The sequence below is a fragment of the Tenebrio molitor genome, chromosome 6, assembly GCF_963966145.1.
Source record: "Tenebrio molitor chromosome 6, icTenMoli1.1, whole genome shotgun sequence".
NCBI classification, from domain to species: Eukaryota; Metazoa; Arthropoda; class Insecta; order Coleoptera; family Tenebrionidae; genus Tenebrio; species Tenebrio molitor.
In genome coordinates this window covers 20,793,332-20,807,359 of record NC_091051.1, presented here as the reverse complement: position 1 = coordinate 20,807,359, position 14,028 = coordinate 20,793,332, and the positions used below count along the sequence as shown (strand labels likewise).

The 14,028-nt window shown below is 41.9% G+C and overlaps 1 long non-coding RNA gene across 1 annotated transcript; it reads left to right on the top strand.

The window, feature by feature from the left end:
* Window positions 1-11,114: 11,114 nt before the first annotated feature.
* Window positions 11,115-12,504, top strand: LOC138133946 (uncharacterized). Its single transcript, XR_011160581.1, has 3 exons — window positions 11,115-11,395; window positions 11,444-11,571; window positions 11,621-12,504. It is a non-coding gene; the product is annotated as an uncharacterized lncRNA (long non-coding RNA).
* Window positions 12,505-14,028: the final 1,524 nt, after the last annotated feature.

Below are 14,028 nucleotides of genomic sequence, written 5' to 3'. Positions count from 1 at the left end.
GCACGCGGTCTACGAAGCTCCCGCAACGAGCTGGAAGTCTTCGCAGACGATCACGATCTCGACACGTTGTTGGTCAGCGAGACCAAATTACAACCCGGCACCCCAGACCCCAAGATTCGGGGCTTCGACCGCACTTGCGGTCCTGGAGGAGGAACAGCCATTTACGTCCGCCGTGAAATTTGACATCACCAGATCGCGCTTCCTGTTCTCCAGAATCTGGAAGCCATCGCCGTGACAATCAAAGTCGCGAACGGTCCATTGACGATCATTTCGTGTTACCACCCCCCGCGACTCTTGCTCCGGGAAAACGATATCAACGAAATTTTAGATTCCGCCACCTCGGTCATCGCCGCGGGCGATTTCAACGCCAAGCGCGAGGCCTGGGGCAGTCGAAGAGCGAAATTTTAATCGAACACGCGTACAACATCGACCTCCTAATTGAGGCTCCCCCGGAGCCAACATATTACGACGCTCGCGACTTCACGCCGACACGCTCGATATCGCGCTGTTAAAAAACGTGCCTATCCAAACTCGTCTACACGCCTCTCAGGCACTAGACTCCGACCACTTGCCTGTGCTGATGCACATCGGTGACGAAGTAAACGGCACGAACAGAAATCCAACCGTTCAAAACACGAATTGGTCGCGCTTCGCGGAAATCCTCGTGTCAGATTTCAGCCCGGTTCCTCGCATCGAATCGGTCGAAGACCTTGAGAATGCAGCCGGCGCTTTCGAGGAAAAAATCAAAATCGCCATGTTCGACTCAACTCGAATTCGGGTCGAGCCGCCGAAAAAAGAAAATTTGCCGCAATTTATGGTCGATTTAGTTCGCGCAAAAAATCTCGCCAGCCGCCAAGCCTACCGAACTGGCAGCGCCGTTGACAGGACGAAAGCAATGCGCCTCGGCAACGAAGTTAAATACGCGCTCATCGATCACCGCAGTAATCGGTGGGAAAGAAAACTCAAATCTCTCACCGCGGAGGACAACTCGATCTGGAGAATGACGAATGCGCTCCGCTCGAACAAAAAGCCACGTAGTGGAGTAACGTTAGGTTTTTATTTCGGAACCGGTAGCAAGAGCTCGGATTTGAACGAAATTTTTTTAATGTGTTATAAATTAAACATATTCAAACCTTTATAGGTTAAAAATTGCCGCTCATTGTTTGTTTCATTAATTTATTGTTTATTTATAAGAACTGAAATTTTCCAGTTAGAAATCGTTATTTTCGCAAGAAAAATACTAGAGAACAATATAGAATGACTTTGGGAAGAGTATATTGTTATATTGAAACTTGTTTGGAATTAATTGTTTGTGGAAAAAGAAGAATAGGCAGATTTTCGGTAGCACGTTGTTGACCGGCTTAGACGTTCAGTTTGTCTTCTAGAGTCGCATAGTTAGCATTTTTTGAAGAAAATATATAATTATTTTTAATGGTTTTTGACAAAAAAGTGTTTAGTAATAGACTACGTCCACTGATAGAATGCATTTTTTTAAATATCCTTAGATAACAAAATTCCCAAACCATAACATTAAAATATTAAGAATGTATCATAGATTGTGTTGGTAATATCTTAGAGCACTGATTCTCATTGGTTGTTATAAAACCCACGCGAAAAATAAATTACTTATATGACATTTCAAATTTGAAATTGTCAGTTTTGTCAAAGTGGTTTAAGCATTTAGATTTGCGATTTTTCAGCTTTGTTTTGCGATTCTCTGGTTTTAAAAGTTATTAGTTTTGATCGTGTTGCTGTTTAGATCTGTTCCGTTGCGATTTTTTCTTGATTTTTTTAAATTTGTGAAGTGAGTGCGTGCCTCAAGAATCTAATTACAAACATCGAAAATGATACAGAGGTAATTTTTGTTCATGCATTAAATAGGAGTACTGTAGTGACCCAGTTTAAAATTTAAATTTAAATTTCCGGTACCTAAGGTACTATATCCTTAGAAGGTAGCGCCATTCCGCTCCACAATTTTTCGCCCCGAAATTAAAAGAGATGGCATTATCGACAAATCCTGTGAGTGTGACAAAGATAGAATCTGTTTGACTCGATACAAACATCCCTTAAAATTGTGTATAATTCTATGTTTGTCACACTCACAGGATTTATCGATAATGCCATCTCTTTTAATTTCGAGGCGAAAAATTGTGGAGCGGAAAGGCGCTACCTTCTAAAGATATAGTACCTTACCGGTACCGCCACAACAGCGCGCCAAATGTGAAGGTACTAGCGGCTAGACTAGGAACTGCGAGCGGAAATATAGCGGGGGTTGAAGCTCTCTCGCGCGGGTGGTTGAAGGGGGGGTAGGTCACTTTTGTTTGGTTTTTCGAAAAGAACACACCTTGCGAAGAGCGATCCAATATTTCAAAAATCTGTAAGTTAAATCTGAATCAATTTCACTACCGTCCCGAGTAGATATTTTGTGTCCCCGTGAGGAATTCGACGTGTTAATTCACCTGGGTAATTTATCCCACTTTTGTTGCCTTTTTTTTTCACGTGTCCCACTAATCTTTGTTCGAGCCAGGACTGTGTTTTGTTGTGAGAGGTATGTTTTGCATGTAGGAAACATTGTAAATATTAAAGTCTGACATGCTAAATTCACAAATTTGTTAAAATCGTAATTTGTTCGTATCGGAAGAAAAGTTTGTGTCATGTAATTGGAAAAGCAGTTTAGAGCGACATCAGCGTTCGTTTCGTCACGGGTTGTAATAAATGTGCCGCACTTCGATAGGCATTGATTGGTGATTGGGACTATATAGATCACTGCACGTTGTAGTTTCGTTCGCTCAGCGTAATTTCCTTTCTTTTTGTGCCTCGTCCCCTCCGAACCTACGCGTGAGATTCACGTCCACACATGGAAGTTGTGTGTCCCGTCATCTCCCTTCCGACCGGCATGCGGATGTAGAAATAGGGCGCAGGGGTGTCGCATGCGTTAGAGGTTGTAGGAATGTTCACACATGTACTCTGTAGTTGTTGTCTCTCCATTTAAACGACTTGTGACGAAACCGCGCGTCCCCGTATCTCAACTGTACCGAAATGAAATATTTTATTGTAATTAGTGTTTAAGGAAAATTTGTTATGAAGTTTGAAAAGATTCCGCCTTTGGGATACCATTTACGGGGGTTTTATCGGTCCCGTTTTGCAATAACCGCGTTTTATAACTTGTTTATTTTTGTATTTTGTCGGGAAAAATTCGTTCATTCACCTTAATTCAAAAATCCACTTTGTCGGTTCGTTTGGCGTATGCGAGCGCAACGTGAGATTTGGCATTGTGTCTAATTTCTTGTTTGTCTTTATTTCTTTAAAAATCCATCGTTTGCTATGTCGATTTTGGTAAATGATGTATTTTGTGTTGCATCGTTTAATGCTGTTTATTTGTGTATATCTTTTATTTTGTTGTGTTGCCATCTTGCGTTGCTCGCTTCAAAAATTCAAAGTTATTGCAGATCAAATAATTACATAAATGAAATAAAAGTTTATTTGCGGCACTCGTCCAACTGGAACCCTCATCGTTTGCATTCCGAACCTTTTTTCCGCCAAAAGAAAGACACAACGTAGGGCTCCTCCGATTCGATGACGATCACGACCACATTTGTTACCGTTTTGCGCAGGTTCAAATATTTGGCGGAAAAAGTAATGTATTCAAATCATTACAGTACATATTAAATAATCTCTTGCTTGTGTTTAGCCATTTCCGAAAAAAGCTGGATATTTTAATTTCAGTAGCCAGCTTTTTTCGGAAATTCGAAAATGTATTGTGGGTTGCATTTTTTATTACGTCGGGCACATTATTACTCGTGAAATACCCTGTATTAATAAAACCTAATATATTACTCCTACTGTATTGAAGTTTTCTTTCGTCTTTCGTCTTTCCTAAGTGCAAACATGCAGAATAATAATAAAACAACTCGTCTAAACCTGTTCTTTCCATTTTTTTTAAATTTCGCGCCGGATCTATTTGTTGTAGCGTAGACTGAACATTTTTAGTAACATTTATGTCAAGCAATCTATGAGTGGACAGAGTTTACCATGCAATCGAAAATTAAAAAAATCCAGAGGTCCGTGAGTAATACGCTTCAGTTGGCAACACGTAAAAATGTAATTCAAATGTCATCAGATGTCATTATTAATTATTGACTATTAAAATTGCTATTGCAATATGTTCACTTGAGAGCAAAAAATTTTCATTGTGCAGTGTTACTTCAGAAACGGCGAATCGTCCTATTCAACACCTCTAGTTTTCGAGGAATTTCAACAAAAGTTTCCGGACTTTCAAGGCACTTACAGTGGAGAGTAAAAAAACCAGACATAATTTTTGACATAACAGTCATAAGTGTGAAACCGCCCTTCCTACATTTAAACTTATTTAGACTGATTGTGACAGTTTAGTTAATAACTGTGCTACAATCGTGTCAAAAATAAATTACTCTCTAGGATTTAGGGATATTCGATACTAGGTTGCCATAAACTTGGTTAGGTTGGGGGCTATGTGGTTTCTGGTGGCACACAAAAGATATCTCAAAAATGTAAGGCTGTGGCTAATTCCTTGTCACAGTTGCAAATTAATGACTAATGCCTCGCTAAGTGATAAACGATTTTTCGTTTCACAAACAATTTTGGTTTCTGTCGGCAATTGAACTTAATCCCTCAATTCATAGTAACCAACCTTTGGCATTCAAAATTACTTCTGAAAATTCTAGTTACACAACATGAAAAACGTTATTTCTCTAAAAGTTCGAAATATAGGGAGTAATTTATTTTTGACAAGGTAGTAGGTACGTCTGATCAATTCTTCAAATGTTCCAGTTGTCATAAACTTTCACATTGACAATAAAGAATGGGTTATATTGAATTTTTGAAAATGTCACAATTTTGATGTCCGTTTTTTTTACTCCCAACTGTACCAACAACTTGCCTTGATTATTTTGTTTTTCCATTCCTGAAAAACAACGTGTTCAAAAATAGGCCGCTGTAATTGCCAACCATCAACAATTTTAGATGAAAATGACATAGAAGAGAATGAAACCGGGGAAAATATTTAATTTTTATACATAATACACTCTGAATAAATTTTTACTTTCAGCATCTCTTGTATATTTTTTACCAATACCCGTCACAATGATCGTTTGATGAGTTCTACTCACTTTGAATTTTAAGTAATTCTTTGTCTTAGAAGTTTTTTTTTGGTATCATGTTGTATTGGTAGGTGCTATTTAAGTTATTTTTTGCCAAAGAATATCCGACAAACAAAACATTAAACATAGGAAATAAGATTTTAATGGAAAATGATAAAAGTTATTTTTTGAAAAAAATTTTATGTTATAAAAAATTGACAAAATTTGAACAGTATTTTGAATTAGTATCTCGTATTGCCAAATTAAAAATTTTAACACGTAAAACAATCGACAAAAACACAACATGGAAGTAGCGCAAACTTTTCAATAATTTATTTAAACAAAACAATTCGGTTGCCATGGTGACCATAGCACTCCCGATCTTTGAAAATATCCCAATTTAACTATTATAAAAAAAAAAAAAGCACAAATATAATTTCAAGATTATTTATTAAAGAAATCATAATGAGTCGCTTTTTGTGCCAGTGAGTGTATTTCCCACTATGAGCGTCAATTTTTAACCTATAAAGGTTTTAGTATTTTGTATTCATGACATAAAAAAAAATAAATTATTACAATCGGAAGTCTTGCTACCGGTTCCGAAATAACGCCGTATTTTTGTCTATCGTTACTCCACTAACTACCAGCGATTCACGGTACGCGCGGACTCATTTTCTCGGACGATGAAAAAGCGGAGGCGTTCGCTGACAGTTTGGAACTGCAGTGCAGACCAAACATCGCCGACGCCGACCTGGATCACATCGAGGTAATCGAGAACGAAATCGAAGAAATCCTTTCGGAACCGAACGACACCCCCATTACACCCACCTCACCGGAAGAGGTCCGCGAAATTATCGGATCACTAAAGGTGAATAAAGCACCCGGACCAGATCACATCCCCAACACCGCGTTGAAATTATTGCCGGAGAAAGTTGTCGTCGCTTTAACCGCAATTATCAACGCCAGCCTGCGACTCTGCCACTTTCCCAAGCCCGGGAAAGATCCGAAATGTCTCCAAAATTAGCGCCCCATCAGTCTTCTCTCGAACGTAAGTAAAATCGTTGAAAAAGTTATTCTGACCCGGCTAGTCAAAATGGCCAACGACAACGCCGTGATTCCTGATGAACAATTCGGGTTCCGCCCCAAACACTCCACCGCGGACCAATTAATTCACGTCACCGAATTTATATCACACGGTATGAATCAAGGCAAATCGACTGGCGCGATCTTTCTCTACGTGGCCAAAGCCTTCGACACCGCCTGGCACGATGGACTTGTTCATAAGCTCCACACGGCAGGCCTACTGTTGGCGATGGTCAAACTCATCAATTCGTTTCTCCAAAACCGCGTTTTTCACGCGAAAATCGGAGACGCACTCTCGACGGAACGCGAAATCGAAGCAGGCGTCCCACAAGGTTCGGTGCTCTCACCGACTTTGTGAGCAATTTTCACTGCCGACATCCCCAAACCCGACGGAACAAAGCTCGCGTTGTATACAGACGACACTGCAATCCTCACGTGCTCAGGGTCTCCCGAACTCGCGACGCAGCGGCTCCAAAGCGCTGTTGAAAACCTGAAAACGTGGTTTCGCTTGTGGCGAAACGACGTGAATCCAGAAAAGAGTAGTGCGATTCTGTTCACCCGACGGCTTCACCGCCCGTCATGTTCAACCGCGTCATCCCGTTGAAAACCGAAGTCAAATATCTCGGAATCAAATTCGACAATCACCTCCGATTCAACGCTCAAGTCGAGCACGCGAAAACTCGCGACCAGACTGTTCGTGGAAAACTTAATTCGCTGGTTTGCAGGCGAAGCAAGTTGTCCACGACGAACAAAATAACGATCTATCGAACGATAGTCAGACCGGCAATGATGTACGGCGTCGCGGTCTGGGGTAACGTGGCCAACACGCAACTCCAGAAACTGCAAGTCGTGCAAAACAAATTCCTCCGGGCCGCCTTCATTCAACGCACCCTGGTTCGTCAGAAACGCTCAACTCCATCGGGAAGCAAATCTTCCAACCATGAGGAAGATGTTGCAGGGAAATTCTTTGAGAAGCGGCTAATCACCCAAACCCCCTCGTGCGCGAATCCGTCAACTACCACAAAAATGTAGCATACCGCCACCCACGGCCAAAATGTCTGCTCCTCCGACAGGACTGAAGTGACATCACCACTTCCTGTCTCTCGCGAAGTTTTCTGGTGTTTTTATTACAGATCTCCGCGGACAAGCGCAGTTTTGTAACAAATAATAATCACACATTTCCGAGTATGTTTCAGATTCCATGCCAGGGCCAACTCCAGTTCCAGAGGTCCAGGTAATACGTATTCAAAGCGGGAGCATTCCGTCGACGTCTAAGCCGGCTACAGCCGCACCCTCCCGACTCGCGCGCGATTTTTTGTGTTTTCATATCAAAATTTTTCCCACCGTACTCCCGACCTGCTGGATTCGCAACTGGAGGCCGATCAGCTAGGTACACCGACGAGGAGAAAGCGGAAGCGTTTGCCGACAGTCTGGAGCTGCAATGCAGGGCCAACTTCGCCGACCTGGACCACGTCGAGGAAGTGGAAGAGCAAATCGAGCAACTTGCAGATGAGGAGCCGGAAACTCCAATCCCCCAACCTCCAAGAAGGCAATCACCGAAATCGCAAACGGGATGTTCAGACTGCGACATTTCCCAGCTCGCTGGAAAACCACCACTGTCATTTTCATCCCGAAACCAGGAAAGGATCCGAAGTTCTCGCAAAATCATCGTCCCATTAGTCTACTGTCAACAGTAGGTAAGGTGATTGAAAAGTTGATTCATTCCAAAATAACGAAGGTCATCCGCGCAAATCACACGATCCCGGACGAACAATTCGGATTCCGTCCAAAACACTCCACAACCGACCAGTTATTGCGCGTCACCGAATACGTCTCTGTGAGTCTCGAGCACAAGCACGTGGCCAGAGTCGTGTTCCTCGACGTCTGACACGGTCTGGCATGACGGGCTTGTTTTCAAGCTCCGGGAATCGAATGTGCTAATGGCGATGACACAGCTGTTCCACACTTTCCTGGAAAATCGCTCCTTCGGAGCGAAAATCAACTGCAGCAAGCCGCGAACGCCCTCGAGACGTGGTTCCGTCGCCGGAGGATCGAAGTGAATCCAGAGAAGAGCTCGGCCCTCCTGATTACACACCGACGTGTAGAACCTGAAGGACAGGTTCACATGTTTGGAAAGAGTCCTGATCGATAAACGACTCACCTTCATCCCACACGTGAATTACGCCATGGGAAAAGGTGAGATGGTTACAGGTCAACTGTCACCCCTGACCTCCAGAAGAAACAAGATGTCAATCAAGAACAAACTGGTGTTGTACAAAACCGTGGTCCTCCCCACCATGACCTACGCCTCAACCGCGTGGGGCCACGTTTCCGACACGCAACTCCATAAGCAGCAGGTCGTCCAAAACAAATTCCTCCGAAGGGGCTTCAACGCCCCTTGGTTCGTCCGCAACGAATAACTGCACCGGAAATCCAAATTCACCGTGCAGCCAAGAGACTATGAATTACAGGGAGCAAATGAAGGTATTGCAGGTATTGGTATACTCACGTGTTTCTTTGTACGTTACAACTTCTGAATTTAGGCCAAAATTGATTAATAAATATGATAATTTATATAGGGTTATTAATTATTATAAATGATTGTAGTCCAAGTAGGCGTAAAAACTGAATGTAAAATTTATGGTTGTCTCTCCATATAAAAAGCAACCAAAATGCTTTCAACTCGGACACCACGCCACCGCTTGCCCAAACAAACACTTACAAAAATTATATAAGGCCGAAAAAAAATCAAGACTTTTTTTATAACTAATTTTTGGTGATCTTCAGAAACAAGCAACCGAAACCCAGACGTTCTGATTGAAAAATTTACATTGCTTCTGAAACATGTTGTAACATTCACGAGTGGACAAATGAAAATGGGGAAGAGATGTCTTGTGATCATAGGCCGATATCCGAGGCCGAAGCACGTGAGATAAAATGGATACGTTTTGGTTCTCCAGAGTATCAAGTTTTGTAGACTGAAATTATGAATAAAACCTTTTTAAACGATTTAAAACATGTCTCACATTATTGCCATACAAGTAGTTTGGAAAGTTATGATAATGTTCGTCTCAAATATGTTCCTAAAAGAATACATTTTCTTATGATGGCATGTATAGTCCTACAGAAACTCCAGTAAAATTCGACTTTAGTTGTTAATTAATGTTTGTCACTGGAAAAACAGAATTTTATGCTGAACGAAGTTTGGGGTTCGCATTGTTAGCTTCAGGCAGGGATGTTACAGGTAGTGGTAGTGGTATTTATGACAAAGATTATTACTTGATGATAAAATCTTATTCTTCAGTTGTTATTGTTAAATTTACAACCAAAGTCGAATTCTACTAGAATTTCTGTAGGACTATATATTCGGTGAATTCTTGCAATATTGGACAATAATTATAACGTTGGTAGGTAAGTTGTAGGTGGTGACAATGGCACTTCAAAAATTGATACGAAAAAATAGTTACCAATGGAAAACCGTTCTCCTAAACGTTAAATTAGGATACTACACAACATAGAGTTTCCGAAACTAGTTAGAAACATATATCAAGCCCTTGCGAACATCGCGGAGAAGATATGAATGTAGCGACCACTACAACGACCCCTACAGTAACACACGGGTTCGTAAAAAATTACCAAGACCTCCAGATGAGGCTGCCAGCGAAGGAAGGTCATTATCTACACAAACAACAAAACGAACTGGAACAAAATTCAAGACCCGTTAAAAAAGGACGAGACTAGTTATTATACCTTCACGCAACAGGAAAGAAAATTCACGCGTTCGTGCTAAGAGGGCTGTGCCAGAAACCAGAAGAAGTGAAAGAAGCGCTTAACGAAGAGCATGGCATTAAGACAACGAAATTGTATAAATGAGGGTAATGAAACGCTTGACCTACCTAGTTACCACCGACAAGTCGATTATAATGAACCAACTCGAGTGGACGAGGCACACGAACAGTAAAATAATCACACATGTCATCGATGCTAATCTTGGGGCCATGCGACCAGCAACTGCAACGCCACACCACGCTGCCTTAAGTGTACCCAGGGCCACTTCACATACGAGCATCGGGGGATCATCCCAGAAGAAGAGTTCAAATGCGCCAACTGCGAAGGAAACCACCCCACGAACAACACGAGCTGCCCCGTCTACAGAAACAGAATGAATCATCTCAAGAACGCAACTAAAATCAACAAGGTAAGCAACAACAATAACAAAACCTATGCTCCACCACCCACCACAAGCTCGTGGAACAAAAACAAAAAGAACATCCAAAACAACCCAGAAACGCGCAATAATCAAAAACATGCAAAATAACTTATTAACAAAAATCACAACAATGAAATTATCACCTGTAGCGTTACAAAACGCCACAATAGCGTTTGGCCGGGGTAGGAGGCCAAGAGATCCTACTTTTGCTCGCGGGACTATTAGATCGCTGCTCGAATACCTGGAGCTAGCAGATAACGCACGGCATTTGACAACGCGACGCGCCCACCCTGCCTTCAAGCCTTTTTTTACGTCGCTCATTCCGGAAGCGGAAATTCATAGTAGAGTCTTGGTGCCAGCCACCACGGGGCGGCTGGAATAACACTTGTTAGCCCCGCAAATGTTAGGCTGAGGTGGCCTCACGCCTCTAGGTTGTCGAGCTGCAACCTATCTTTCAGAACCCCACTTTCCCAATCTCTTTTTCTTCACTTTCTCTTCTTCTTGTCAGCGATAGGTGACCGTACGGCAATGTTGGTTCCCTTTTCACTTTCATAGCTTGCCGGAAAGTCACCTCCTTCTTTTCAAACCCCCATCTTTCTTCCTGTCCTTTTTTTTTAACCTACGAGGTACGGTAATCAACATCTGAATTAACGTGCACGACTTACCGACACTCTACCGCTTCATCACCTGAAATCCGATGTAAACAAACCGACGCCATGACCGTACACCTGTCATGACACAGCGCACGTGTAGTACCACCAGAAATGCAATTTTTCGATTGCGCAGTGCCCTGCAAGCGCAGCACGCCTTATCGCGCAACGGAATAAGGTCGAGAATCGCGCGCGTGACGATTTTCGCGATTTACGGGACTGCGGTGCCGGAATTAAAAATGCGGAAGTCGTGGCATTTCGTCGAGAGCCGCCGAGGCGACGCCAGCGGAACACATTTTGGGTTCGTGGTCGAGTGACCCCTAGCATTAATAGAGGTAATTATCGAAAATTAGCGACTTCACTTCACTAATACCATTTATTAGGGGTAGTTCGATCCAGTATCGTATCGTACCGCATCATTTCGTATCGAGAAGTACCGTATCGTATGTTACCGAGGAGTACCGGAAGGACTTCCAGAATTATCGCCAAGAACCCCCTTTTTCGCTGAAAGGTAATTACCGAACCATTCGAAATTCGCAACACTAACATCAATTCGTTAGGGGTCGTTCGTTAGGGCGATCGTTTCTCCAGGCGTATCGTTCGTTAGGGTGATCGTTCGCAAGGACGATCATATCGTAGTTCGTCAGATCGAACATACCGTCTTCGTATCAGTACCGTCAGCATTATTTCGTTTCCGGCCCAGAACTTACACGAAAAACTTCAAGGTCATGCCGTGACACCATCGCATCGGAGCCGTACCGTACCGCAAGTCGAAAGGACGCTCATTCGAGGAGACACCAGACTCGGCAGTAAAGATAAGTCGCCATTTCTTCATATCGGCATTGTGTAAATTAAGAAACGTCTGGAATTCCCGCTTCTCACGTTTATCATTTCTTGTATATCCAAATTTATTGATACTTTGCATTTAATAAGATTTTTTGTATGACTTTTTTACATTCAATTTTCACATTTTCATTGTCATAATTCAGAAATTTTTTTGAAATCAACATTTTCGGAACTTTACCGAATTTAACTTTTCTTTACCAGAATCAATTTGTTAATTTTCGTCAAGGTCATACCCTGACCTCAACCTTGTATTTCATTTAATTTCATTCATTTATTTATTCGATCAAAAGGAATCTTAAGTTCGGAAAGTTTTTTATTAAAGAACGAATACCTATTCATTTTGTCGGAGAATCAATTGTTTTAATTTACGTATTCGGTCAATTGTAAAGAAAAGCTTTTCTGGTTACGACCAAGTTAAATATTAAGGCCATCTGAGTGTACTGGTTCCACAAGTTTTTCATTTTCAATTAGCAAGTTACATTTTCGTATTCGTGCGAGCCAGTACCAAATCATCAAAACCAGCTCAGTTGTGAAAAGTTTTGGAGTGACCGAATAAATCAATTTTTTTAAACTCAAAACGAATTTGATTAAACTCCCTCCGACGAATAAGAACTGAGCACTTGTCCTGGCAGCTGGACAAGACTACACCAGCTCCAAAAAGTTGCCTGGCGCCCATATCACAACCCACGCCCTTTGCCCCGAAAAACCCCCTGAGAGCCCGGTGCTGTCCCTGGCCCAGTTAAGGTCAAACACCCTTCAGATCAAAACAATTAAAAACCGAAATAAACTGAAGTGAATTTGGCAGCGCACCCAATACCCAGAGACAGCAAATAAACACCGTAAACCACAAAATTCCAAAGGAGATAAAAACCAACCACAGTAATGTCTGGAATAGAAAATTTTCCCGCCTACACCATTTGAACCGTCCGCGACAGTTTTAACGTTTCCCCAGACTTTTTGCGGTAGGCGCTCACGCCTTTCCGAGTGAAATTTTTTTAGAATACGACCGTGGAGACACGAGGAACAGAGAGAAGAATTTAGTGGTGGACGGGCAGTTCCAGTGTGAGGGTGTAAAGAGGTGATGGGGTCCCACGTAGGGTCGAGTTTCCGGGGAGGATCGACGCCAAGCGTTGTGGTGGATTTTTCACTGGTTTATCACTTCGCCTTCGCGGAAATATTTCCAAGGTCACAGTCCATGAGAGAATCCAACACTTACACCACCCCGTATTGCCGTTCAAATGTAACAATAAAACGTTTCCTTAATGTAAAATCACGCATAAACGATAAAGGTAAATTTAACACTGTCTGTAAAGAAAAGGGTATCACGCTGCATTATCCGAATTCTTAAAATGTCAAATTTGGACAGAAAAACACTTTCACAAGGTTTGGAAATAAAGTCCAACCGATGATAGTGATGTATGGTGCTAATATAACTACACCCATCTCGTTTGAGATTCACTATTACACTGTGGAAGCTGCGACCAACGTAAATAACAGGGCTTGTTATTCAGGTAGGTCCCGGGGAAGCTAATTCTTTCCAAACTAGGCGTAATAATAGTGGGACACAAAACCAAAAGTGGAGACAATCAGGTGCAAGTCCTCTGAAATTCTTTTGGCACATGAGCACCACTGATTTTTTTTTGTACTCATTGCCTCGTTATTTCCCGGTTACGTCGGAGTGCGGAAAATCCGATTTCCCGCGCGGGGTGTTTTTTACTTTGCAGCAGAAAGCAAAGGAAATTGCATTGTAAGATTGGTCTTTAATGATGTTGACAAAAACGTCAATTCAATTTAAACAAAATGGACGTTTTCTCACATTTGCTATTGTAACATTAATTCCCATTAACGGATTGATATCACCTGTCAATAAAATTCTGAGGCACTGCTTGTCTAACGCACTGGCTTTGAATTACAGTTTGTATAATGAACAAAAAAAAGTTCAGTAACTTGCTTTCATTCAACAAGCAAATTATTTAAATGAGTCTCAAGATTTAGCTGAAAATTAACCTCTATGGTAAAGCAGTTCGGATTAAGAGAACTCTAATGTCAACTCTGAAATTTGTACAAAACCATCTTTAATTCAACAGTTACAAAATTGGGCAGTTAATGTAAACCACACAAG